Genomic DNA, 26,497 nt, shown 5'->3' with positions numbered 1-26,497 from the left:
TCTTCGCGATCTACTCGGTATAGTCCCCGAGGGCGAATCTAGCCTACCAAGGTCAGTCCAGCAATTCCGATGGAGCGTGGATCTAGCCGGGCGTATAGGCGTGGATCTAGCCTACACCGACGGAGAGTTCCCCGACATAAGAATTTCTACCGGTACCGATTCTCTTTGGTCGTTGCGCCATTTCTTTTGCAAAACATATGATATGCGCGATACTTTCCTCTCGACACATTTCTTCAACAACGTTCTCCAAGTTTAAGCCGGTTATTTCCCTTCGTAGTGCCTCAAACCTTGGACATACGAAGACCACGTGCTCCGGCGTCTCTTCAACGTTCTCACAATTCGGACAGAACGATGAGTTAGCATGCCCGAACCGATGCAGATACTTCCTGAAGCATCCGTGGCCCGATAGGAACTGCGTCAGATGGAAGTTTACCTCGCCATGCTTTCTATTTATCCACGTCACCAGGTTCGGAATAAGAAGGTGGGTCCACCTTCCTTTCTCCGTACTGTCCCACTTCTGTTGCCATCGAACGGATTCTCACCACCTTCCTTATGTTTCTTGTGTCTCTCCGCCGACAACACTCGATATCTTCCTCCAGTGCGATGCAGATGGGTAACATCTAAGCAATACAGCATGCTGCCTCCGACGATATCGTTCTATACGCGCTTGCAACCCTTATGGCCATCAGCCGGGACACACTTTTTAGTTTTTCACGGTTCCGCTTGGTTTTCCCCCAAGCAGGAACTCCATACCGCAGTATCGATGACGAGACACTAGCAAGCAGACGCCTTGTGCTGCTTCTTGATCCGCCAACGTTTGGCATGATCATCGTTATCGCGTTCATTGCATTCGCCGACTTTTCACAGGCGTAGTCGACATGGCTGTTGAAGTTCAACCGGTCATCAATCATCACTCCCAGGTGCTTCAGTGACCGTTTCGATGTAATTTCATGCCCTCCGACTACGATCTCCATCCGTTGGATTGCTTTGCAGTTGCTGACTAATAGCACCTCCGTTTTTTGGTGAGCTATCTGTAGCTTAACTCCATTCATCCAACTCTCGATTGTTATTATCGCCTCCGTCACAGACGCCTCCACTTCTTCGAGTGTCTCGCCCATCACTGTTAGTGACACGTCGTCCGCAAAACCCACGATTCTCACTTTCCTGGGCAGCTTCAGTGCCAGGACTCCATCTAACATCCCATTCCAGAGGGTTGCGCCGAGTATGTAACCCTGAAGAACACCCGCCGTAACACACATCGACTTTTATCCTTCGTTCGTGTCATACTTACACCAGAACTCTGCTCTGAAAGCCCAACAAACATTCACTAGTTTAACAAACATCAGTGTGATGATTCAATTCAGCACTGTGTTGAATAATGTCTGTACTATTTCTTATCGCAACTTCTGTTCAGGCTTTGTTCACACAATTTTGGAGAAGTTATACAGCTACAACATCTTATTTTGAAAAACAACTTTATTATCTGATTTGTTAAACCTTTAATAAGCATTTTACTTAGCCTTAATTCAGCTACATGTAAATATTTCGAAAATAATAACGCATTGAGTGTAACATCATCAAGATCTCCATTGAATGTATGTTGAAGAAATTGCTATTTTCATATAATCATTTTGAAATTTTCCTAAATCAGGTCTCGAACTACTGACATTTGATCATCCGCCGGTAACGTTGTCATCCGCGCCATCCTTCATTTGTAAGTTATGGCCTACTCGACGCATAACATAAATAATCGTTTGGCTGAATATGAATCATTATTGGTCTCTTATTCAACAAGTCAATCTGTCAAACTACAGTTAGTTAAAACCTGTAAAAGATGTTTAATTCAACCATTGTTCTGCCAGTCATAACCATCGCACACTGGGAAAAAATATGTTAAAAATAATGTCAAAATGATTAATTAAAATCCGTCCACAATGCTATTCATGGAGTTTACGAAAATTAAACGAATTTATATTCGGACTTACTCGAAATCTCTGAATAACCGGTATGATTGTGCCATCAATACACATGCAGCAAGTAAATAACTACACATATCGAAATTTATTTATACATATATAGAAAAACAACTAGTACATATGGAATCTGTAACAAACATGCAATATGGTAGATTTGATATGAATTTGTTTGTGTTCGTTTCCGCACAACTTTAAAACAACTGCATAAATTGAAATGAAGAATCATTGCTCCAGCAATTTTATTGGTTATAATCTCCAACACCTTAAGTGATGAACTTTGTAAAAAAACTTAAAAATCACTCTAATAAAGTATTAAAAAAATCTCCAACACCTTCATAGATCAGGAATTAATTATGTATCACGAAATAATTATGAATTGCCCCACGAATATAAAAAAAACCTGAGTGTTCTTGACAATGAATCCAACAATGTCTTGAAAATAAATCATTATTTTCCTATCCAAATATCATCAATTCAAGCCATCGCGATTTTCTTTCAAATGGAAAAAACATAATCTATTACTTATAATGTCTTCTTCCACTGTGCGATAGATCCGACAAAGGTGAAATCCAATGGTTAAGAAGGACAAAGGTTAAGAAGAATGTCTAATGCTTGCTTATTAATCTACTATTCAAACTCAATTCGACCACCCTTTTAAAGCATCACATCATAGTCGAACAAAGAATTTTGATAATCATTAGTTCAGCACATTGATAAACTTCTCCAATGTGCTGAAATGTGATAAAACTAAAACGTTAGTTCGACTTCAAATAAAGGTGGAAAACAAATAAATAGGCCAAGTCGAATATTAGTTGAATCAAATGCTGAAATGAAATCTGTCTAGCGAATTATTCAGGATCCATTTTATTCAGCTTTGAAGATCACAAATAAACAATAATTCAATTTAGATGCTTATTTGTAGCTTGTCGTTGTTTGTTGGGAGTAGCTCTTCAGAATGTGACACAGATAGCCGGGAACCCGCATTCTGTGCAGCGCTGCGGCAATAGCTTCAAAACTGTTGAACGCGTTCTTCACGTCTATCGTAACAACTGCGCAGTATCGATCTCTTATTCGCTTCTGTTTGTACGCTTTCTCAGCACTTTCGAGTACTGTCCGGATTGCATCCGCGTTGAACGCGTTCTTCACGTCTATCGTAACAACTGCGCAGTATCGATCTCTTCTTCGCTTCTGTTTGTACGCTTTCTCAGCACTTTCGAGTACTGTCCGGATTGCATCCACAGTTGATACTCTTTTTCGGAATCCGAACTGCATCATTGACAGTCCACCCTCACTGTTCGGCCGACAATGTCCATGTCATCCGCGAAACAAATAAATTGACTGGATCTGTTGAAAATCGTACCCCGGCTGTTACACCCGGCTCTCCGCATGACACCTTCTAGCGCATTGTTGAACAACAGGCACGAAAGTCCATCACCTTGTCTTAGTCCCCGGCGCGATTCGAACGAACTGGAGTGTTCGCCCGAAATCTTCACACAGTTTTGCACACCATCCACCGTTGCTTTGATCAGTCTGGTAAGCTTCCCAGGGAAGCTGTTCTCGTCCATAATTTTCCATAGCTCTACGCGGTCTATACTGTCGTATGCCGCCTTGAAATCAACGAACAGATGATGCGTTGGGACCTGGTATTCACGGCATTTTTGAAGGATTAGCCGTACAGTAAAGATCTGGTCCGTTGTCGAGCGGCCGTCAACGAAGCCGGCTTGATAACTTCCCACGAACTCATTCACTAATGGTGACAGACGACGGAAGATGATCTGAGATATCACTTTGTAGGCGGCATTAAGGATGGTGATCGCTCGAAAGCTCTCACACTTCAGTTTGTCGCCTTTCTTATAGATGGGGCATATAACCCCTTCCTTCCACTCCTCCGGTAGCTGATCAGTTTCCCAGATTCTGACTATCAATTTGTGCAGGCAAGTGGCTTGCTTTTCCGGGCCCATCTTGATGAGCTCAGCTCCGATACCATCCTTACCAGCTGATTTATTGGTCTTTAGCTGTTGGATGACATCCTTAACTTCCCTCAAGGTGGGGGCTGGTTGGCTTCCATCGTCCGCTGAACTGACGTAGTCATCTCCTCCGCTGCCTTGACTTTCACTGCCTGTACTCTCAGCGCCATCCAAATGTTCCTCGTAGTGCTGCTTCCACCTTTCGATCACCACACGTTCGTCCGTCAAGATGCTCCCATCCTTATCCCGGCACATTTCGGCTCGCGGCACGAAGCCTTTGCGGGATGCGTTGAGCTTCTGGTAGAACTTGCGTGTTTCTTGAGAACGGCACAGCTGTTCCATCTCCTCGCACTCCGCTTCTTCCAGGCGGCGTTTCTTTTCCTGAAAAAGCCGAGTCTGCTGTCTCCGCTTCCGTCTATAACGTTCCACGTTCTGCCGGGTACCTTGCTGCAGCGCGACCGCCCGCGCTGCGTCCTTCTCCTCCAGAATCTGTCTGCACTCTCAAGGGGCCCCATCGAGCTCACGCTCTTCCGGCAACGCTGCCTCGAGATGCTGCACTTATGCAGTGGCGTCATCAGGTTGCTTCAGTCGCTCTAGGTCGCACGGTGTAAAAAAATGGATTATTATCGAAGTTATGTACCTCTGATTTTTTTTCACCGAAAGTTAAGCAACGTCATTAGAAATGAGGTACGGGGTGTTTTAAAATATTTCATCGGCGATTTAAAAAAAAGTGATTTTTATTGTTTTCTTCTCTAATATACCGTACAAAAAGTCAATTGATAACCCAACAACGGATCAATCATTGTAATTAATTCTTAAAATTGAAAATATACATATTTGTAGACTTTTTTGAGTTGAAAACATATTTTGAAATAGATCTAAATATTTGAAAAATATTAATTTCTGTAATTCCTGCCTTCCTAAACTATGTTTTTATTTTTTTTGCGTTATTCAGTTTTTTTAGCAATTAACATCTTTTTCCAGCCCAAATATGGTTCCCTATTGAATGTTGTATACACATTTCTTCCTTCCGACATTCGCACTATGAGACCAGCCTATTGTCAGTCTGCCATATTTTAAAGGTTTCATATTTTCCTCTAGATACAGTGTCTCATCATTTGTGGGGTACACACCATGTACAATAACCTTACCGAATATTGTTCGCAGCACATTTTGCTTGAAAACCCCAAAACCTTACTGGCCTGCTTCTTATAATTACCACGCTTCATGTCCGAAAAAAGCTATTGGATGGAGTTATACATAGCAAATTCCATTGCCGGTTGCATGTTACGGAAGCTATATTGTTGCTATAAGCACAACTGTCTCACATTTGATTGATTCCATATTTCTGCGGGTCATTCATACTTTTATGAGCAGTAATCAGGTAAGCTGTAAAAAACCGTTTTTGCGCCCAAGTAATAATTATGATTTTATAATGTTTATGAAAATAGCTATGAAACAATCTTCAGTGAGACAAAAGTCTCCACCACTACTCTGCGATTGTTTTCTAAGGAGCTTAATATCATCTGCAAAACCTAGGAGCATATGCATAAGGTCTGTCAAGATGAAGTACATAATTACATGCAGGGACAGAGATAAGCTTAGTGTTGTTTTGCTAAGAAAGTAAAGGGGATATGTTTAAAGATGTATAAACAAAAATAACCTTTGAAATGCTGCCAAACACTGACAAACACTAGCAATGCTGTAAACACTGGCAATGCCGTTTCCTATGAAGAATGTCTGCTTTAAATAGGGTTATCTCTGGCCTACATAACCAGTTTTAGGTTTAAGTTAGGTCTCGTACATTACAGGTGAAGAAAAAGAACTCAGATGGAAACGAAAATCGCTTTTTATGATTCCTCAATACTCGGGTGGACAATTACGGAAATGAAACGTCAAAAGCAGCCTAGGATACTTTCAGATTTTTCTAGCGAAGGATACCGCGTACAATACTCGGTGAGAGGCCGAAAAAAGATATGTGGCTCATACGTATGAATTACAAGCAAAATCCATCATCAAAGGAGAAAACATTCTGAATCTCATAAAATACGGCGCTCTTCAGTGGGCAGGTTATCTAGTAAAAATATCAGAAGATAGAAATTCAAAAACAAAATTCATCAGAGAACAATATAGATGCCAGAGATAGATTATTGTTTCAGCAAAGATTTCAAAACATAAAAAATAGCACAAACAATACTTTAGGAACGCTTGAATTTAAAAAATGTTTTTCAAAATTTTATTTCCGTGTCAAGATAGGTTATCTATATAGATACGAAAAAGGCAAACAAACTACGAATGTATATATAATCAATTTTGACAATTAATTACAATTGATTGATCCTTTGTTGGGTTATTAATTGACTTTTTGTACGGTATATTAGAGAAAAAAACAATAAAAATAACTTTTTTCAAAAAATCGCCGATGAAATATTTTAAAACACCCCGTACCTCATTTCTAATGACCTTGCCTAACTTTCTGTGAAAAAAAATCAGAGGTACATGAAACTTCGATAATAATCCATTTTTTTACACCGTGGGTCGTACCGCGGCGCACAGTGGGACCAATCCCAAAAAAGACGGTCATAAATGTTAGAAGTGAATAAAATGGTCTAGCAGGCCACATATTGTGATTTTTCATTGAATAGATGGTTCCTCTTCTCGGCATCAACGATCCGTAAGCTAAAGTACAACTTTCGCAGCGAGAGGTGAGGCACCAGTCGTCGCAAGCACGCTATAGTTCTCTAAGACAACGTGCTTGCACCAAGTGGTGTCCATCAAATATCAACGGCTGGTACCGCCATGTAGAGTTCTCTTTCTATGAGCATTTCCACAGGTATTTTATTACCGATTTCAGCCGCCTCACCGCAATGCTAAGGAAAAATTCATTTTATTGTTAGAAATTGGTTTTGTTTCGTCCTTAATCGAAGTAAAGCTGTTGAGGCGCAATTACTTGATATTACGGTAAAACTCATGATATATTTACACAGTAAGTTTGGAAAATTAGAAGTAAGGGATAAAATAAAATCCTCTCCCGAAATTATCCATTGCGACTAGACATAACATTACTTGATAGTTTATCCTACTTTCATTATCAATAGTTTCAAAATATCAGAGCACAGAAGCCTGAAGAACTAATGATCACGTGGGATTTCCGTAGCAACAGTATGCGTGAGACAAGAACAAATTGTGCTAGGGTGGCGTACACATATTACGTCAGCACCTATGGAGAGGGGGGGTGGTTTCTGTCGTTTTCTTAAGCACCATGTAAATAAAAAACATTTGTTTGAAAGAAATCTTACATGAGGGAGGGGGAGTCGAAAACCCCAGAAAAAAAAATGCTCACGTAATAAGTGTACGACCCCTAGACAATTTCAAGCTGATGTCACACCATTGCATTGGGGCAAATGAGAAGTAGAAAGAGAAGTAAAAACAAATTGTGCGTTACTGCACTTATCAAAATTGATTGGCAAGACCGAAAGGACCACCGTCAGTAAAACCGAAATAACTGAGCGGGCGGAGGGTGGCGTAACCTAATTTCTTCAGGATTGGATTCCTGACAAAAAAATGAAGCTACAGTGTGAATTTCATTGATGGGTACCGATGGGTACCTTTTTGAATTTTACAATGAATGCAGCAAGAAGATAATACAATAATAATTTTATACATAATAAAGACCGAGTACTTTCTGCGCGATCAAAATTAATTTACAAACGTTTAAGCGTGGCTTTATTAGTTTTAAGGCTACACTTTGTAATGGTGCCAAATATAATAGGTTTGGGCGATGTATACGTTGTGGCTAACATAATGAACAGTAAGATAAATGTTACAAGATTTAACAGAATTAAAAATCGACAACATGCTCAACTTGTATTAACTGTAAAGGTAAGATCCACCCAAATAAAATGACTCAAAACTATGTTTAGATCATCATCAAGTATTCTACTAACAACCCATGACTCAAGTTATTAATTTGGATCATTTTGAAAAAATGGTTTTTGACCGTCTTTTTGAAGATTGGTCCTTCTGTGCGGCGGTTGTCGGTACCGAACATTGTTGATGACGGATAGTTTTGGGCGCAGTTTAACCATCACCAGATAGTGGTCAGAGTCGATGTTAGCGCTACGATATGTCCTGACGTCTATAATGTCGGAGAAGTGCCGTCCATCAATCAGGACGTGGTCGATTTGTGATTCTGTCTGCAGTGGTGATCTCCAGGTGTACCGATACGGGAGGCTGTGTTGGAAGTAGGTGCTGCGAATGGCCATATTCTTGGAGGCGGCGAAATCAATTAGTCGTAGGCCGTTTTCGTTCGTCAGCCGGTGAGCGCTGAACTTTCCAATAGTCAGTCTAAACTCCTCCTCTTGGCCAACCTGAGCGTTCAAATCTCCTATGATGATTTTGAAGTCGTGGCTTGGGCAGCTGTCGTACTCACGTTCCAGCTGCGCGTAGAAAGCGTTCTTATCACCATCAGTGCTTTCGGAGTGTGGGCTATGGACGTTGATTATGCTGAAGTTGAAGAACGGGCCTTTGATCCTCAACCTGCACATTCTTTCATTGATCGGCCACCACCCGATCACGCGCCTTTGCATATCGCCCATCACTATGAAAGCTGTTCCCAGCTCGTGTGTGTTGCCGCAGCTCTGGTAGATGGTATGATTACCTCTAAACGTTCGCATCATTGATCCCTTCCAACAAACCTCCTGCAAGGCTACGATGCCGAATTCACGGTCCTTGAGTACATCGGCGAGTATGCGTGTGTTCCCGATGAAGTTGAGAGATTTGCAGTTCCACGAACCGAGTTTCCAATCTCTTGTCCCTTTTCGTCGCGGTGATCTTCGCCGATGGTTCCGGTCCGTACTCTCTTGTTGATTGTTCGTTGCGTGAGTTTTTTGGCTGACTTGCAGGGCCTGACACCAAAACCCCTAAATTTCCGGAGGATCATTCCTCCTTATTTCCGGTAGACCATGGTGCAGTTTCACTTTAGAGTCCCTCGCTGGCACTCTCGGACGATGATCAGCCGCCCCAAACATGGAGAACAGACGCTGTTGTGAGCCGATCCTGACATGGAGAACAGGCGCTCAATAAGATTTGCACCTCCGGAGAGGAGCAAACCCCCCTTCCCTGTAAGCATACGACCATAGTTGGTTACCCGATCTTTCCTAAGGTTGCTCGTATCCCGGCCAGCCCCACGGGGAGGTAGGGATAGGAGTTGCTGGGTAAGAGGCTAAGGACCGGGAAATGGGGTCTATTTTATTCCTTAAGGTACGCGAAGTACCAATGGTACGCTTTACCCAGCATTTGCCGTGCCTCAACGAAGAGGTCCTTATTAAAGATTCTCATCTTCCACTTCTGCTCAACGGTCACTCTTCTTCGTGTTGTCGCAGGGTAGCCCAATACAATAGCAAATCGCCTGGTGATCGCTATGGGTGTACACTGTACATTTCACTGACTCTCCAGTTCATGTTCAGCATCAGCGAAGGACTGCATAACGTGATGTCGATGATAGACTCCCTCCCTACTCTCCGAAATGTGCTAACGGTGTCTTTATTTCACAATCGTACATCTAGCTTCGCCAGAGCTAGCAACTACATATGTAAATGCCGTTGATTTTGGCAATCATGAATCCTTCACATAAACTCTCCACCACTTCTTGGATAGGGAGTCTGCCCATAACTTGTATCGCACCCATTGTGTGTGTATGTGTGTGTGAATGTGTGTATGTGGGTTAACAAAAGCTAAAAAACATTAGACAACTTTTCGCATAGTAGTCCTTTGCCGATTTTCTCGCAACAAGTTTATTCGACAGGGAACAAAGTCTTGTTAATCACTATTGAATTTGAAAACGATCGGTCATTGCGTTTAAAAGTTATGAAGAAAATGGTATATCGAACCATGTAAGCCCATATAACGTTGGTGTCTTAACTAAATGCAAGAAAGGCACCACCAACGCTAGGTGGATTAATCTGGGTTTTTATTATCCTCGTCACAATCGGCCCGCAAGCTTCTCTATCTGGCTCGAGAACCTCTTTTTTATTGTTTACTAGCAGACCCGATGAACTTCGTTTCACCTAAAATTAATTATTCTCTGATTGGTTCTCGTGCTATACATAAATTTCTGTCCCCTTTCCAAATGGGGAGGGGTCTCCAATTATCTTAAGAACCATCCCTGGCCCAAAAACCCTCTGCAAACAAATTTTCACGCCGATCGATGCAGTTGTTCCCGAGTCTATATAGGTCAAACAGACAGAAATTCATTTTCATGTATATATCTATAGATTATGGTGGCTCAAAAAACAGTTTTTCAATTTTTTTTGATGGGCATCCTTCTTATTCCGTTCTATTTGATGCCCTGATGCTCTGGACAAAATTTTAGCCGAATCGGTCAACGTGCTAAACTTATTGGAAGTTTATATAGAAACATGTATGGAGAAATATCGAAAAACAGTAATAGGGAGATAGATGGCAGAATTCTGCAGAAATTAATACAAAATGTTATGCTGAAAACCGCGAGATTCTATTAGCATTTCCTCAGTTATTAATTGAAAGCTTTTCTATGCTCACCAATGCATAAGTATTATGTATTTTTTTGTGGCAAGTACAATGGATACACTACACCCAGGGTGTCGAGAAAGTTTCCAAGCTGAAAACATCCTAAACCGGACCTAGAATCGAACCATTTCATTTTTTTTAAATTTTTGGCCAGATTCATTGGTTTTGTTTCTAATTAGTCATTGGAAATAAAATCGATTTTTTCCGGTCCCTCATTTTTTGCAGAATAAGGTTTATACGAGTGATAGTTTGGTGCCGACAGAAAGTCGTCGTTCGGCAGCAGAATCACGAGCGCGCTTAGGAGGGAGAATTTTCATGAAATGCCAATAAGAAGAAGAAATGAACTTTTGCTTTAACTAACTGCAACCAAACGCTTGTCGGAACTTTGGGTTGAAATTTCACTTCGTGCTTTTCGGCCATCCGATGATTTTTCGCTAAGACGCCACTCTGCGTGAAATCTGAGGATTAGTTCCAAAACCGCAAGTTGTTTGATTTTGATGTCTGTGCTTGCGATGCATGTACGCTATTGGTTTGTTTATTAATTTCTGAACTTTTTATCGATTATCAATAATAAATACTATTTATTAAATAGCCTAAAAATCAGAAATTTCAGATAAATATAAAGAAGCGTTGAGTCTTCCTTGATCGAATGGTCAAAAACATTGGAAATCCATCAAGAAACGACTGAGATATTAACGTTCAAAGTCTATCATATTTTCGTGACGGTCTCTGACTGTCATGCTATTGTTTAGCCCATCGCCAAATCGTAGCCAGGATGTCCCGGGCACAATTTTTTTTCATACTAATTCTCAATGATTACAGCGGTCTATGTCTATTGATGATGATGACACCGCGCTTGTTACAGCCTCGCTCAATATAGAAAAGACAGTCGTAGTCCTACGTCAAAATAATGTGTATGAAACAGATCTGACATGGGAGAAGGTGCTGAAAAACCCCAAAAAAAATCTTACATAAAAAGTGTACGGCCTTTAGCAGTGCGGGTGAGTTCATATATGACTTAGCCCTAAACCAGGCTCTTTTCAAATCTGGTTTCATGATAATTCTATACCACAGGCACAATGCTGCGAAAGTGTTCGATGATTCTACGAAAACTTGTATTCCCGACTCCTCAAGGCGAGTCCTTCAAAATATGAACCATATCAATACACATAACGGCGATGCTGCCTTTCTCGTCCTTCATGAAATGTAATGCGACATGTACATTAGAAAGGTCGAAATAGCATTTCAGGGAGATAGAATCCATTATTTTCCACAAAATGACATTTATTTGCATTCATTTTAATTTAACCAATTATAGGTTAGTACAATAAATCTCTTGGATCTTTGAATTCCTTCATAATTGGCCAGTAAACAGAAAACAGAAAATCGTAAATCATCCATCGTCGTTGTCACCAGAGACCAATAGCAACTGAAACTCGGGTACGGGTAGGGGTGGAAATGAAATCTGAAACAAGCATTAGATTGGAATCCAGCCTGACATCGCAGCATAAAAAGACCCGCAGGCTCATGGCGGCGGAGCCTCCATTAAAAAATAAAGAAGTCGAACGAAATCTAGCTTGGCAACAGGTGGCGATAGTAGGACATTGCCCAGGTTGGAGATCCTTCAAGTCGACCCTTTGCACCACTCGGGGTATATGGAAGATTCTTCATATTGTTTCTACTGAAGTGTTGACCTATTTCTTTTTCTTGTAGACAGTGGTCTTGGAAGGAACTTTCGCTGCTTTATGCAATAGAATTGACGACAATTTACATTCGACTAGACAAAACACAATTAAAATTGATTCGTGCCAAAGTAAATGTGTATTTCGCGAAGCCAATTATTTGGCAGCCTCGAGCCTCCAGTTGTGCGAAAAAGATCAGCAACGATTAACGATATAGAAAAACAAGTAATTTCACCATTGCTTGGGGACACTTTTTGTTCGCTCTTGCATTAATTGATGAGCTTCCAAGGATTGCTGATATTTTTCTTTTTTCCCCTAATCAAATCCAGTACACGCGTTGAAAAAGTGTGCTCCATCGTGTTATTTTTCATTGAAATGTGGGATGTGCTATCGAATTCTGTTTTCCAAGGAACGATGTCTGGAATTGTTTTACTTCGAGGTAGCCTCCCTACTTAGTAACATACTTGTGAAGCACTGTTACTGACTGTTGCCCTCATTATAGGATTACTGCAGTAAGGAGTAAGGAGCATGCTCCTGGACTTCATCTCTTATCTCCGATATTCATCCCACGAAAAACAGAGCAATGAAAAGGAATTCGAAAAACTGAGCACATGTCTGTCTGTGCGTGTGTATGTGTGTAGCCCATGAATATTTTTTTGTGAAACGCGTTCCATATAGAAGGACTTGACCGATTCGAGTGCAACTGGTTTCATTCGACGCGAAGGAGCAAATTTCCTAGTTGAAAACTTTTTTTTTGTTTTTCAATAATTCAAGCAGTTTGGATTATATTTTTATTTTTCAATCAACAAAAACACTGTTTACATTCACACATTGATTCATTAATCATTTTAGCCGTGGCGCAACCCATTACTCTAGGGTTGGCTTTACCTTCCCGAACACTAAATGTATGAAACATCTATATGTTCGCTCCAAAGATTGACTTTTTATAGGAAAAAATGGGACTTACAGGGTTATATAAACTAATCAACTTACAATTAATTGCATATTATTCGGCAACTGGGCCGTACGAAAACCATTTTTTTGTTAAATATCTTGGCTGTGCATATGCACAGCACATGTTTCGAAATGGACAAATTGATATGAAATTTGCGAAAAAGAATCCACGTGTCTTGGAGAACCTCCTAATCTCTAGATAGGCGTCATAACCCCTACAAAACAAGACCACTTAAAGGTCACGTTTGCGGAAAAGCCATCAGAATCCGAGTACCAACCTCCACCGCGGTTAGCTCTCTTTTTTGCAAATTGAATATCTTTCGGATGCTTCAATCTTCACATGTGCTTTACTGTTGTATATCCACAGTTAAGCGAGTGCACATTGTTTATTAAACGAGAGGATCACACTCCTGACTGTGGATAACAGTACAGCACATGTGGAGATTGGACAAATCAAGCATCCGAAAGATATTCAATTTGCAAAAAAAGAGAGTCTTACAGAATATTATGATGTGGTAAAAACTGTAAAGTATGTACAATTCCAATTTTTCGAGTCGATTTTTACACACCTTAGTTGAAATGAAATCTGTTTCAATCAGACAATTATGCTTGGAAACTCTACAATGGAATAAAATGACCCTATGTTTTTTCGCTAAGTTGTCGAACAAACTACAAAAAACTGTATTTATTAAACCGTCTAAGACGAGTACTTTCCATTTAATTCCACTACGTTTTATTATCTTTGCAGATACTTATTTCGACCTCAACTGTTACTCCACTCAACTATTACGCTAGATACCTAATTTAATGAATCTCATTTTCCGACTTTATTTACCTATACAACTAATTACCTTATTGCTTGGAAGAAACTTGAAGAGCCATGAGCTGCCGTTTCCCCGATCCTTATTAAACAGCGCTGTTTGTACCTGTCGGTAGATTTCCAAACTCTCAGCTAGATCAAGTTTCCATGGGGAAGAGACATTTCTTAAGGTCACTCTTGATAGAATCCAAGTTTCAAAGTGCTCGCGTTTTCGGGGGCACACCACTCGATACAGAGGCGGCAAACAACTGTCATTTTTGTTGATTCAGCTTTGCTGCATCGCAGCATGCGTGAAAAAATAAAAATGACAGTTGTGCGTTGCTTCCGTATCGAGTGGTGTGCCCCCGAAAACGCGAGCACTTTGAAACTTGGATTCTGTCAGGAGTGACCTTAAGATTATAATATTTGATGCCGTAATTGGGTGATTTTCCTTATACACATGCTCTGCTACCTTAGATCTAAATTCATAATGTAATCCCTTATCGTTTTCTCTTTTCGCCTTACTTACTTTCGCCATATGATCCTTGAACCTTACATCTATTGATCTTTTTGTTTGGCCTACATAGATTTTTTTCACATTGGGAACAATTTATTTTATGAATGCCTGCCTTATTTAACATTTCTACTTTATCCTTCGTTGAACCCAATAAAGACTTGAGTTGGTTGCTTCTACTGGAGAATACTAGATCGATGCCGAATTTCCTTAGTCGAGAGCATATGTAGCTGGTTGGCATTGTGTTTATCATATGAGACCGAAACTCTTTTTAGCGGCTCATCGATAGGTCCTTTCCTTCTTGTTGATATTCGCTCGTATAGTCCTCTCCTGGTATCCGTTGATCTTCGCTGTTTCCAGGATGTGTTGTAGTTCCTTCGTTTTTTCTTCTTCGCTCAGGGGTATCGTCTGCATCCTGTGGATCATGTGATGAAATGCTGCCATTTTATGTTTATACGAATAGTTTGATGTATATGGGATGACTCTCATAGTGTTCGTAAGTGAATTAAATGGTAAGTACTAAACTCGTCTTAGACGGTTGAATACATTCCACTAAAAAGAGCTTACAATATTTTTTTTTCTGTATTACTAGTTAACAATAACATATACTATAATTAAGAACGTTTGGCGCGCAAAACTCAAAAATGATAAAAATCGACATGGGACAGATATGCTTGGGACGGCAGTGTAGTTAATAACCCTGTGAGAAAGCTGATAGCACGACAACTTTTGGGAAGTAGCTGAGATGGAGGCACTGATTAAATATCAGCTAGGGTAACGATGGTATTTTGGACATCTGAATATATTTTGGACTTTTGGCTATATTTTGTTTATTTTGTTACATAAATGTGGTTATAAATGTGATTATGAAAGAGGTCAAAAAGACACATGATTCCTACTTATTTAAAGGAAGCTAAGTCGAAAAACACGCAAAATATAACCAAAAGTCCAAAATATATTCAGATGTCCAAAATACATCATTTACCCTATAGGTGCTCGGAAAAAGGTAGCATTCATATGTTTAAGTTCGAGATCCAGGATGTTGTCGAAGCCTGGAACCATCAAATTTTTTCGATGACTTGATACAGGTCGTCAATTCGCCAGCTGAGATCTTCATTTCCTCTGAGAAGTCGTTGGTAGTCAGATGATGGTAGATTGCACGCTCGTTAATGGCTGCTTCGTGTGAATTGCTGATGTTCTGTCCAAGATTGTGTGAGCTGACGAAGTGACGACCTAATTCGGCGATCTTCTTTGCAGGAGCGATCTTTAAAACCATTGTCGTCTAATAGGATCAAAGGTGGAATGGGTCGAGGCTTGAAGAGAAAGGACACGTCTGTAGCCTTTGAATGTTCTTCACTGATACACACCTTGTTTAGCTAGCGTATTGCAGTAAATTTTTGCATGAGAAAGGCAAAACTATGATAGTTTCACCTAGAAGTTTCGCTACATTTTTTGCAGTTAGACACACGAACATCTTATCAAAGAATTGATTTTGGACTGAAATGATACTGCTTTCACTTGAAAGTAGGTACGAATGATACAAACATTTGTTGCATCTACTGGACCACTATGTGACGATGCCATTTAAAAATCCTTGCCTCACACTGATTTTCGTTTTCTATAATTAGAGATACATGTTAGTGGCTTCTCAGTTGTAACAGATGATTTATTTCTACGTTTTTATTCCCTGTTTTGACTAGATTGGATTGACAGACTGGATAGCATGTAAATTCAAGTGATATATTAACCATTTTGGCACGATTATAGTCTCAGACAGACGAAAATCAAGCGTCTGGTAAATACATCACCTGTTTTTCTGAGCTCAAACCAATGTTGCGCTGCAAGTCGCAAGGTTCATTCACTGTATGCAGGTACATCGTTCGTTTTTTTCTTTTTCTAAAATAGCAGACAGAAACAGAAAAAAATCAATTGTTTCAATATAGGAATCAGGTATTCCCGGTATTTTTGATTATCTTATGGCCTTTTCCGTATATGCATGATACATATTTCCCTTGTTATGGAATTTTATTTTAGATAATACAGCCGAATTAAACCTTGTCAGACCCAAGGGATCATGTATGCCCCTGAAGCAAAAAATCGTATAATGTATAAAATCGCAGGATGAATGAAAGTGAACACTTTTTACGACAATATTTAATTAAATTTCCGGAGGAATGTCCGAAGGAATTCCTAAAAAAAATCTAAACAATTCCTGGGTGATGTTCTAACGATATCCCAAAGGGATTTCTTAAGGAATTACTGGAAGAAATTCTTTGAAAAATTCCTGGAGTAATTGCTGAACGCATTTGGGGTCGTCCAGAAACCACGTGGTCATATATAAGGGGAGGGGCGGTTTGGAAAATGACCACGATAAGCCACATAGGGGGAGGGGGGGTGAACCACGTGGTTTTTTTTAACACGAAAATTTTTTGGTGAATAACAATAGCGGTGTAAAAAATACAAATCATTATAATTTAATGATTTTATCATTAAACGCAAAGCGCATCTTAGGGCCGATGCCCACGTAGCGTCTTTTCAACTCAGCGTTAAAAAGACGTAGGTGTGCATCGAGAAAAACCGGTAACGCAGCGTCGGTCGCAACGCCGATGCATATCTGCGTTATTTGACCATCTTAGTCTTAGATTTCCATAAAAAAATAATTGTAAAACAGGTTGCGATTCAGTCTCAATTTCCACAAAAAAAATATGAAAAGGAAAAATGGAAAATTATTTTTTTTAAATTCCGCCGCCGATGGTTTTTGGCGTCACGCCGCCGACACTTTTGCATCAGCGGACTGTAGCTACAATTTTGAAACATGTTCATGTTTTTACAATAATTCAAGAAAAAAATTTCGAAAGAATTTCTCGTGGATATTCAGGAAAAATCCAGTAAAAAAATTTCCTGTAAAAACTTTAACATTACTTTATAGGGTTACTGCTCCTGGACTTCATCTCATAGCTCCGATATTGGTCTCACGAAAAACAAAGCAATGAAAAGGTATTTGGTTTGTTTATTATTTTTGTGATTTTTTTCAGCAGTAAGTACGCATGTTAGCAAAAAGAAGCGACGAAATTAGTGCCGTATTTCTTTGTTTCGCGATGAGATGAATATATGTTCAGTGAGATGGAAAATGGAACAGTTCCCCTACAATCCTGATGAAGTGATTCTCTCTGAAAAATTTTGCTACAAATTGTTAATGAAAAAAAAACAAGACATCTCCAGTGTAAGTTCCGAAAATTTTCCTTAAAACTCCGAAAAGAATTCGATGTGAATTCTGTCTGGAAATTCAAAACAAACCCGTGGGAAATACATACAATTTTTGGTGGAAAAAAATTGTTCATATTTTATTTTTTTTTACATTCTAATGAATTTCTTCGATAAGTTCTTCCGAATCTTCACCAGAAATTTTTCTTCATTTCCAAAAATAGTTTTTCGAACATTTTAAGGAGTACACTTCAAAATGTTCAGTCTCCAGTTAGCCTTGCGAGCAAAGGCGTAGGATTGCCAAACCGGAGATGGCGATTTCGATTCTCGTTCCTGTCTAGGATGTTTACGGGTGGGAAACATTCTCGACACCCTAGGTATAGTGTATCCATCGTACTTGCTACACAAGATATATAATCGTGCAATGGCTGGCATATTAAAGCATTCAATTTATATCTGATGAAATGCTAATAGAATATACTAAGTTGAAAATTAGACCAACTTCCAGTTGGTATGTGGAGCCATAAAAAAAGAAGACTTCTAAATTTTTCAAGAAAATTTCTGAATTTCCAAGGGATATTAAACAGCCAATGCCACATGAAACACTTTGATATTTCCGTTGATTTTTTGTTTTTGGATTTTTTTTTTCAAATTTGGAATTTTGAAATGAAAATTTTCAGCTAAACATTGATTTAAATCTTCACCATGCAAAGATGCACAGGAAAATATTCAGAAATTTTCCTAGAAAATTACCTAACTCATCAGAAGATCTTTAAAATTTTGATTTATTTTTTAAAGGAATTCCTACTGGAATTGCTTCACAAGTACAACCTTTACAATTACAACAAAAGTACATTATTTCTCTCTCTGGTCTGGCAAATGACCACGATGAACCACAGGGGGGGGGGGGGGGTTGAAAGTCTTAAAAAATATGACCACGTGGTTTCTGGATGGCCCCTTTCTTAAAAAGTTCGAGGGAATTCCTAAACCATATGAGAAAGAAAGAAATTTGGGTATGTTTCCCTGATACAATTTTCGTAGGTATTTCCAAAGAATTTACCGTAGAAATTCCGACCAAGAAATTCTTTAAACAATTCATCAAGGATTTTTTTAAAGGTTTCCCAATAAGAATTGTTGAAGGAATATATTGATGCATTTCCAAATGAATTTCTGGATCTATCCTCTAAGTAATTTCCAGATACTTTGCCGAAAAAATCACTGCAGGGAACTCCGAAGGAATTCCTTCGGAAATTCCTTAAGAAATTCGTGTGAAAGGAATTGCGGAGGAATTACGGGAGAGAAAGAAATTTTCGAAAGTATTCCTAAAGGAATTTCCGGAGGTAATTCTAGATTTATTTGTGGAAGATTCTTGAGGAAATTCCTTCAGGAATTTTGTAATGAACCACTGGAGGAATTTTCGATGTATTACTTAAATCTACGATGGAATCCCTGGAAGAACTTTTGAACGTATGCTTGAAAGTACTTCTGGATGACTAACCAATTTATTTCGTGGGGTTGTTTTTTTTACGAAAAAAAATGTGTGGAGGACTTTCTGAACGAACTTTTGGATAAATTCATGAAATATCATCTGGATGAATAGTGGACAAATTCCCGAAGAAACTCCTGAAGTAACTTCATAAGGAATTCTTGAGAATATCCGAATAAGTATGATGATAGCTCGACTGCAATCCCGATTTTTTTGGGTCTGAAGTAATATTTTTTTCCATAAATGAATTTGAATATTGCATTCAGCAGATCGATATGAAAGTTTTTGATTGCAGTACTCAAATCAATTCATTAAAAAAATGTTACTTAGGACCTTCATTCAACAATTTCTTCAGAAGTTCGTTGAAAAATTCTTTTCGAAAACCTATCCAGGTTGTGTTTTAGAAATTCCTCCAAGAATTTCTTATAAAATTTCTTCAGGAAATCGTTCAGATATTCTTTTGAAAACTCCTTCAGGAATAAATTATGAAAGTTCCCCAGGAGCCCATTTGAATATTCTTACAAAAAAACCTCTCAAACAGCCTTTGTAAATTTCTCCAAAATTTCTTTAGTAAATCAATGTAATATTCATTTCAAAATTCCTGCAGGAATTATTCCGGCAATTTTGTTGAAAGAATTTTTACGAAAAAAAAATTGAAGAATGAAATAGGAAATCCTAAAGGAATTTTCGGAGGAGTTTCTAAAGGAAACTTTTAAAGGATTTCCTGAAGAATTTTCGAATGAAATTTTTAAAGATTTCACCAAGAAATTCCCAAAAGGAACGAAGGAAGAATTTCTGAAAGAATTTTCTTAAGGGATTCCCGGAAGAATACTCAAAGGGAATTTCGAAGAAATTTCAAAACGAATCTCCGAAGGTCTAAAGAAGAGTTGCTGAAAAAAAAATCCGGATGAATAAGTGAAGGAATTCCTAGAAATTTTTCCAATCTTTTCATATTCATATTCCGAAAAGAATGCGTAAAGTTTTTCGAAATGATTTTTGAAATATTCTTATAATTCCAGTCTTTGAATTTCCAAATTATTTCCGCAATTCCGTTTTTGTTTTCAATTTATCTTCGGAAATACCTTCGGATACTCGAAAATAAGATACTTTTGCAACCAATGAATTATTGGCAGGGGCTGATTTTCAACCCGCCGCTGCCAGCATCCAGGCGCTATCGTTAGGTAGGGAAAATACCTATTCTTGGCAGTCTAAGACATTCGCCAAATTGAATGATAAAAATAATGAATAATTACACTAAAACACAGGTCCAGTTTAACTGGTATACATTTGTATGCTCTTTCTTTGATGGTTGGTGTTCACTAAATATAACAGCTTCTACCACAAACTGAGTAAATTGATTATAAAGTAACAGGTTAACGTTTCTTCTGTTGGCATAGCAATTTCTATTATCAGCAATGAATTTGCTCCCTTTAGCAACTAGACATGGAAGTAGGAAACTGGTAATGTATTGGTGCCAAATGCTGATTGTTTATATCCTCGAGTAGTAAAATTCATTCATATTAATCCGCCGCACGCTCATCTCGCTTCACTCAATTTTGGAACAAACTTAATTGTTTATCAAAACTGGTTTAAAGCCAAACATTAATTTTTAGCCTCGGCATCAATTTTATGTCATGTAGACATATAGGCAAAAGCATTTAAACACATTGTGAAACAAATTTAACCCTTATGCGGCCAACAAAAAACAGACGTGAATGGCAGATAGGGTACTCGTGTACCCAGATATTGACCGTTTCATAACTTTTACCATTTTCAACCTATTTGAATAATGTTGGCCATTTTAGAGAAGGGAACTTATATGCTTTTTGTTCGCTGTCAAGATTTACATTTTTTGTCTTTTGTAATGCCTTAGAGTCTTAGAGTTTTGTAATGCCAAAAGTCTATCAACCAGTTTCAAATAAACAACTTGCTCTTTGCGGTCCTTACATGATATGTTTGTTTCATCAAAAAAAATCATGGTGGTTGTGTACAAGACACGACCGCTCGACATAACTACGTAAAACCAAATCTATACACATAAGAATGAATTTTTGTCTGTCTGCCCTTATAAACTAGGAAACGGCATGAACATTTGTATGTAGAGGTTTTTGGAAACGATGAAGATTCTTATGATGGTATTAGACCCCTACTCTTCTGGAAGGGGGAGTCCCGTACAAATGAAGTACAAATTTCTGCTTTAATCGAAAATTCATCTTATCACGAAATTCATATCATAACACATTATATATACATTATCTGTATTTGTTATTGAGTTTTGTGGCTTATTAAAATCTCCCTTGATTTTTTTTTTTTTTCAATTTACGAGAAGTTTTTAAACGGAGACCGGAGATAAACGAAAATCGGCTTTCTTGGTGATTTTTTCTTTTGTTTCTTCATTTTCACTCCCCATTCACTTTTCGCGAAAATTTGTGGTAAGCAATTTCAATAAATTGTGTTTTGACGGGAGTAATTAAAAAACGATTCCAAGCACGGAAAATATAGAGATGTTGTAAGTAAAAATATGATATAATTTAATCGATTATGAGTTGATGCTTGTTTTCATCGTTTTTGTTTCTTTTTCTTTTCTCGTTCCAGAGAGCGAGTAATGGCGCTTAAACCTAGGCCTATATGTACACTGATGTACATTAAGTATTTGTCATGTTTTCATAGTCATCTGTCTGAATTTATGCGAATACTTTTGCCCATCAGTGTATAAGCCAGAACACCAGACTAAAACTGTGTCCCATCCCAAGACGTCGAGGACCCAAGGAGTGTACATTAATCTTCTTAGCAAAGTCACTCCCAACGATACGTCAATCATCTTTCCCCCTGAATGTGAAACGGTTGGTACGGCTGTCCCCGTTTCTTCCTTTCGTAGATTCAAAACTCTTCGTTGATCATGTTATTTATTACTAAATAATCTGATTGCCGGGGAGTTCTGGATTTTCTCCCAAATTCAAGCCTGCACGGTGGGCCTGGCCGTTTTAATACTTGTGTCGTATCTATGATATGCTGCAAATATTAATGCAGACAAGAAAATGCTCGGGGACACAACCGACATTTCCAGGATGCTTTTCAATACTGGCTGTGCATGTGCTAAGACAAGACAAGACAAGACAAACGAAGCTCGTCGGTTCTGGTAGTATAGTAAATTAACAATATATTCCACCTCGTGAGTCTTCATATGTTGAATAATGGGCAGCACTGTCCTATCCAGCCGCTGGAGCCACCCGCCACCCCATTCTTACACTACGTTTCACAGTTGAATAAAAAATAATACCCTAAAAGTAGGCAATTATTTATGGTTGAAATGCGCTATGTAGGAACGGGGATGGTTATGTTTTTTTTTGATGAGCTTGGAAAGTATTGAAGTTGCAAAAGGAAAACGGTCCTGTCAGCCACATAAGGGTAAAAATACTACGGTGTTGCTATTACTTTTGATTGATGATCAGCTTAAAAATCTGAATAGAAGCATTTGTATTTTAACACTTTTTTTTAAATAAATGGCATTGCCGGATTTTTTGTTCGTATTTTTCCTAAAATCAAATCACAAAGAATTGTGCGTGGTATCTTTTTAGCGTGTGTTTGATATGCTCACAAACACATTCTCCCGCTCTATTCCGAAGTGTGCTGCTGCCAAAGAAAACGAACAGTGCCGATTTTATTTAGTGAAATATAGAGCAAATATTGCATAAATTTGCTCTTTGTGGTGATAATCAAGTGGTGATAAAGTGTAAAAAGTAGTTTACGTACCTAATTTGTCGTGTCATACGCAATAAAGAGGAGAAACAGGCGATCCAAAAAGTAAGTAACAGTTTGCTTTTCGTGCGCTGCTTTCTTTGGCAATGCAATAATGGCAAGGATTTCGTAGGTGCAAATTTGTTTCGGTGATTAACACATCAAATCTTGTTACTTCTACACAAACAATTTATTTAAATGAAAGCTTAGACTTGAAATTGTGTGATTGAATCAAAATTATGTTCATAAATAGTGTATGTTTGCTGGAAAACGCAAATATTGTTGAGGGTGCCAACAACTGTCGCACCCTGCCAATGCCGTATTCTACCCTATATGCGCAAATAGCCAGTATCTAACGTGGGTTGGTTTTTTTTTCAAAATTAGGAACTTTTCATGAAAAAATATTTTGTACCGGCAAGGATGTTATTGATCATTTAGTAATTTATGTAGAAAGGTGTCCGCTTCTACGCTTACCAAATATTCGTTCGATGAAGGTGCTTAATTTTGAGAAATCGAACTTTAGATGTATTTCGCCATACTGATTTCAGAAAGTTAACTTGTGTGCCACTGTAAGCACGCTCAAAGTAGGCGATTCATTAGAATCCACGCTCAATAATAGTAGCTTGTGCAACTACATAGTTGTAAAAAGATGATTGTACGTTGTACTACACCCAAAAAAACAAATCTTGGCATATACAATTCTGTAAGCTTTTTATACAAATATTGTATTAAAATCTTCCGAAATTGTATATGCCAAATTATTATATTCTGTAAGGTTCTTATGCAGAATTGTATTAAAATCTGCCATCCGCTGGTTGGGACGAGTGTATGTCATTGGTATGGAAAAGTAGGCCGTTTATTTTCTCCATTTGTTTGCATGCTTCCTTTATTCAACGCAAGCAAAATGGCTTGTAATTTTCAATGAAATGATGCGTTCATAGACCAAAACAATTTAAAAATATTTGATTCTCGTGATTCATTCGAGGTTCAAATCTGCAGAAAATATAACTTCATAATGAAATATTCGACTTGTCTTCCAGTATTCGACTCGAGGTCGAGAGCCAGTATAAATCTTGTAACCTCTGTGATAGCGTTATATCCACACGTACGGCTTATTCAAATGCTTATATGGTTATATGGGAATCTTGCCTTCCACCTGTAGCCCTTCTCAGGTTATTATCTAGTGTACGGCTCCTTAATTATTGTCTTAAGAGAATGATTATTGATTATCGGAAACATCTATTGCCAGCAAGGATGGGTTGGCTGCTGTATTCATCTTTCCCACATTCGCGTTCATTGTTCATCACCGGTTATGCCAAAACAAATAAATTAAAACCCATTTGTTGCGTTGAAATTTATCAGCCATTGTGATTGTTTGCCCAGTCCCCCTATCCAAAAATTAAGATAGGTATGTACAAAATTCTGTTATAGAATATTATGTTTAGAAAATATTGCAGCTGTTGTATATAGAAAAATGTTTTTATTTTAAACAACTATTTCCCCTCATGATGGGACTGATGATATGCAAATTGTAGGAGACAGTGTGAGTCGCCTTCGAGATTTTTGAGCATGTGCCGAAATCTCATATATTTTCAGCTTCTGAACAAATGTACCAGCTATTACATCATTCTTATTTGTCCTGTCTATACTTCGCTTCCAGTGAAACCCAGAATATTCTTAAAATTCGCGATACAAGGAAATGAAAACATCAAAAATTGTCATGCCAACAATCATATCAAAATTCAAAATTCTCCACAATTAAGACCTTCGTCAGGGGTTTCCGTTCTTGAACACGTTTTAGAGCCCATTTATCAACCTTCTGACGAGGTGGCCGAGAGGTTAAGGCGTTGGACTGCTAATCCAATGTGCTCTGCACGCGTGGGTTCGAATCCCATCCTCGTCGGGCAATACTTTTTGTTATGCATATTATCCATAACAAAAATGAAAAATAGCAATCATCAAAATCAATCAATACTACTACGACCAATCAATTTTCATTGAAGATTATCGTTATTGATTATCGTTATTGATAATAAAAATAAATTAGCAACTAATAAATGGTTGAATTTGAAATATTCTTGCTTTTTAATACAAGCATTGCTTGACAAGATAATAATATATGTATATCCGTAACTAGTTCTTTGACTGCTCTACAATCGGATCAAGCTAGCTACTTATGATGAGATTCGTTCAATCTTTTCAATGGTGTGATGCAGTGTACGTAACCATCAGCACATCATTTATGGCAGAATAAAAACATCTGTGTCAGTCGGTGAATGATGAGTTTATAGACTCCTTTGCGCCATAAATATAGAAACTCATTCCCCATCTAGCTGTTATTAAATTTTGTTCACCTGTTTTCTATTTTCTTTCATTTGCATTGCATGTTCCCCCTTTCACTGCGTGCGCTCATGCATCTGTCCGTTGATGATGGTTAACCTTGATACCCGTTGTGCTGCTGCTATTATTATTATTATTTTGTTTTCATTCATCTGCCGCATGCGCCGATAAAGATGGTTCACACCAATGGCCCTGTCCTTAGAGGTACATATAAATCGTTGCGTTGTTCAGTATTATTCAACCACACCAAAGCTGTTGCTTTCATTCTCTCTTATGTACCGTTCGGCAACGAAGACGTCATTCGTCGCGTTTCGACACACTACTACATCGTTAGGTTATTCAATGGGATTACGTTCATTCAATAACCTTTAGCTTTTCATTCAAAATTGACAACGAAAGAACTGAATCGGCTTTGTGCACGGCAACGAACATATGACGAGGTGGCCGAGAGGTTAAGGCGTTGGACTGCTAATCCAATGTGCTCTGCACGCGTGGGTTCGAATCCCATCCTCGTCGAATTGTTTTTTTGCTGCGGAAGATAATTGAGGAAATAAAACAGTAGAGGCTTTCTCTACATAGGCAAACTATCCATTTACATTATTTTCATATAGGGGTAATGACGGCTTTGGCAGGTTTTGTTCTATTATTGGCAGGGGGGTTTTTTATGACTGATTATGCTCAAATTTGGCCTAAACATTCTTTGCGTATCAAAGAATATTGTGGCCAAATTTCATAAAATTCGGTCGACAAAAACCCCCTGCCAATAATAGAACAAAACCTGCCAAAGCCGTCTGTTCCCCTAATTGAATGCTTTTCAATCGTTGAATGATGCCAGTGAGCATTTCGTTGAGAAAGGTGATAAAAAATATAGGGAAAAAGACGGATTTGGCAGGTTTTGTTCTATTATTGGCAGGGGGGTTTTTGTTGTCCGAATTTATGAAATTGTGCCACAATATTCTTTGATATGATAAGAATGTTTAGGCCGAATTTGAGCATAATCAGTCATAAAAAACCCCCCTGACAATAATAGAACAAAACCTGCCAAAGCCGTCATTCCCCCTACTTGTCTAGTCACAGAATCAATCATAAACTATAATAAAACAGGGTTACCGCTCTTGGACATCATCTCATCATGTTAGCAAAAAGAAGCGACGAAATTGAATAGTGATCAACTAGAGCAGTGATCCCCAAAGTGCGGCCCTCTGAGCCTTTTCCTGCGGCCTGCAAAGGATTTCAGAAAATACATTACATGTGGCATATTCATGAGCATTATAATAATATGAAAAGC

At 38.5% G+C, this 26,497-nt stretch overlaps 2 non-coding genes across 2 annotated transcripts; both read left to right on the top strand.

Annotated features, from left to right (window-relative positions):
• Positions 1-24,690: 24,690 nt before the first annotated feature.
• Positions 24,691-24,772, top strand: Trnas-gcu (transfer RNA serine (anticodon GCU)). The gene has a single exon. It is a non-coding gene; the product is annotated as a tRNA-Ser (tRNA).
• Positions 24,773-25,643: 871 nt separating this feature from the next.
• Trnas-gcu (transfer RNA serine (anticodon GCU)) lies at positions 25,644-25,725 on the top strand. Its single transcript has one exon. It is a non-coding gene; the product is annotated as a tRNA-Ser (tRNA).
• Positions 25,726-26,497: the final 772 nt, after the last annotated feature.

This window comes from Armigeres subalbatus, chromosome 3 (assembly GCF_024139115.2).
Source record: "Armigeres subalbatus isolate Guangzhou_Male chromosome 3, GZ_Asu_2, whole genome shotgun sequence".
Taxonomy (NCBI): Eukaryota; Metazoa; Arthropoda; class Insecta; order Diptera; family Culicidae; genus Armigeres; species Armigeres subalbatus.
Note: the sequence above shows the minus strand (reverse complement) of the source record. Positions and strands in the feature narration are given on the sequence as shown.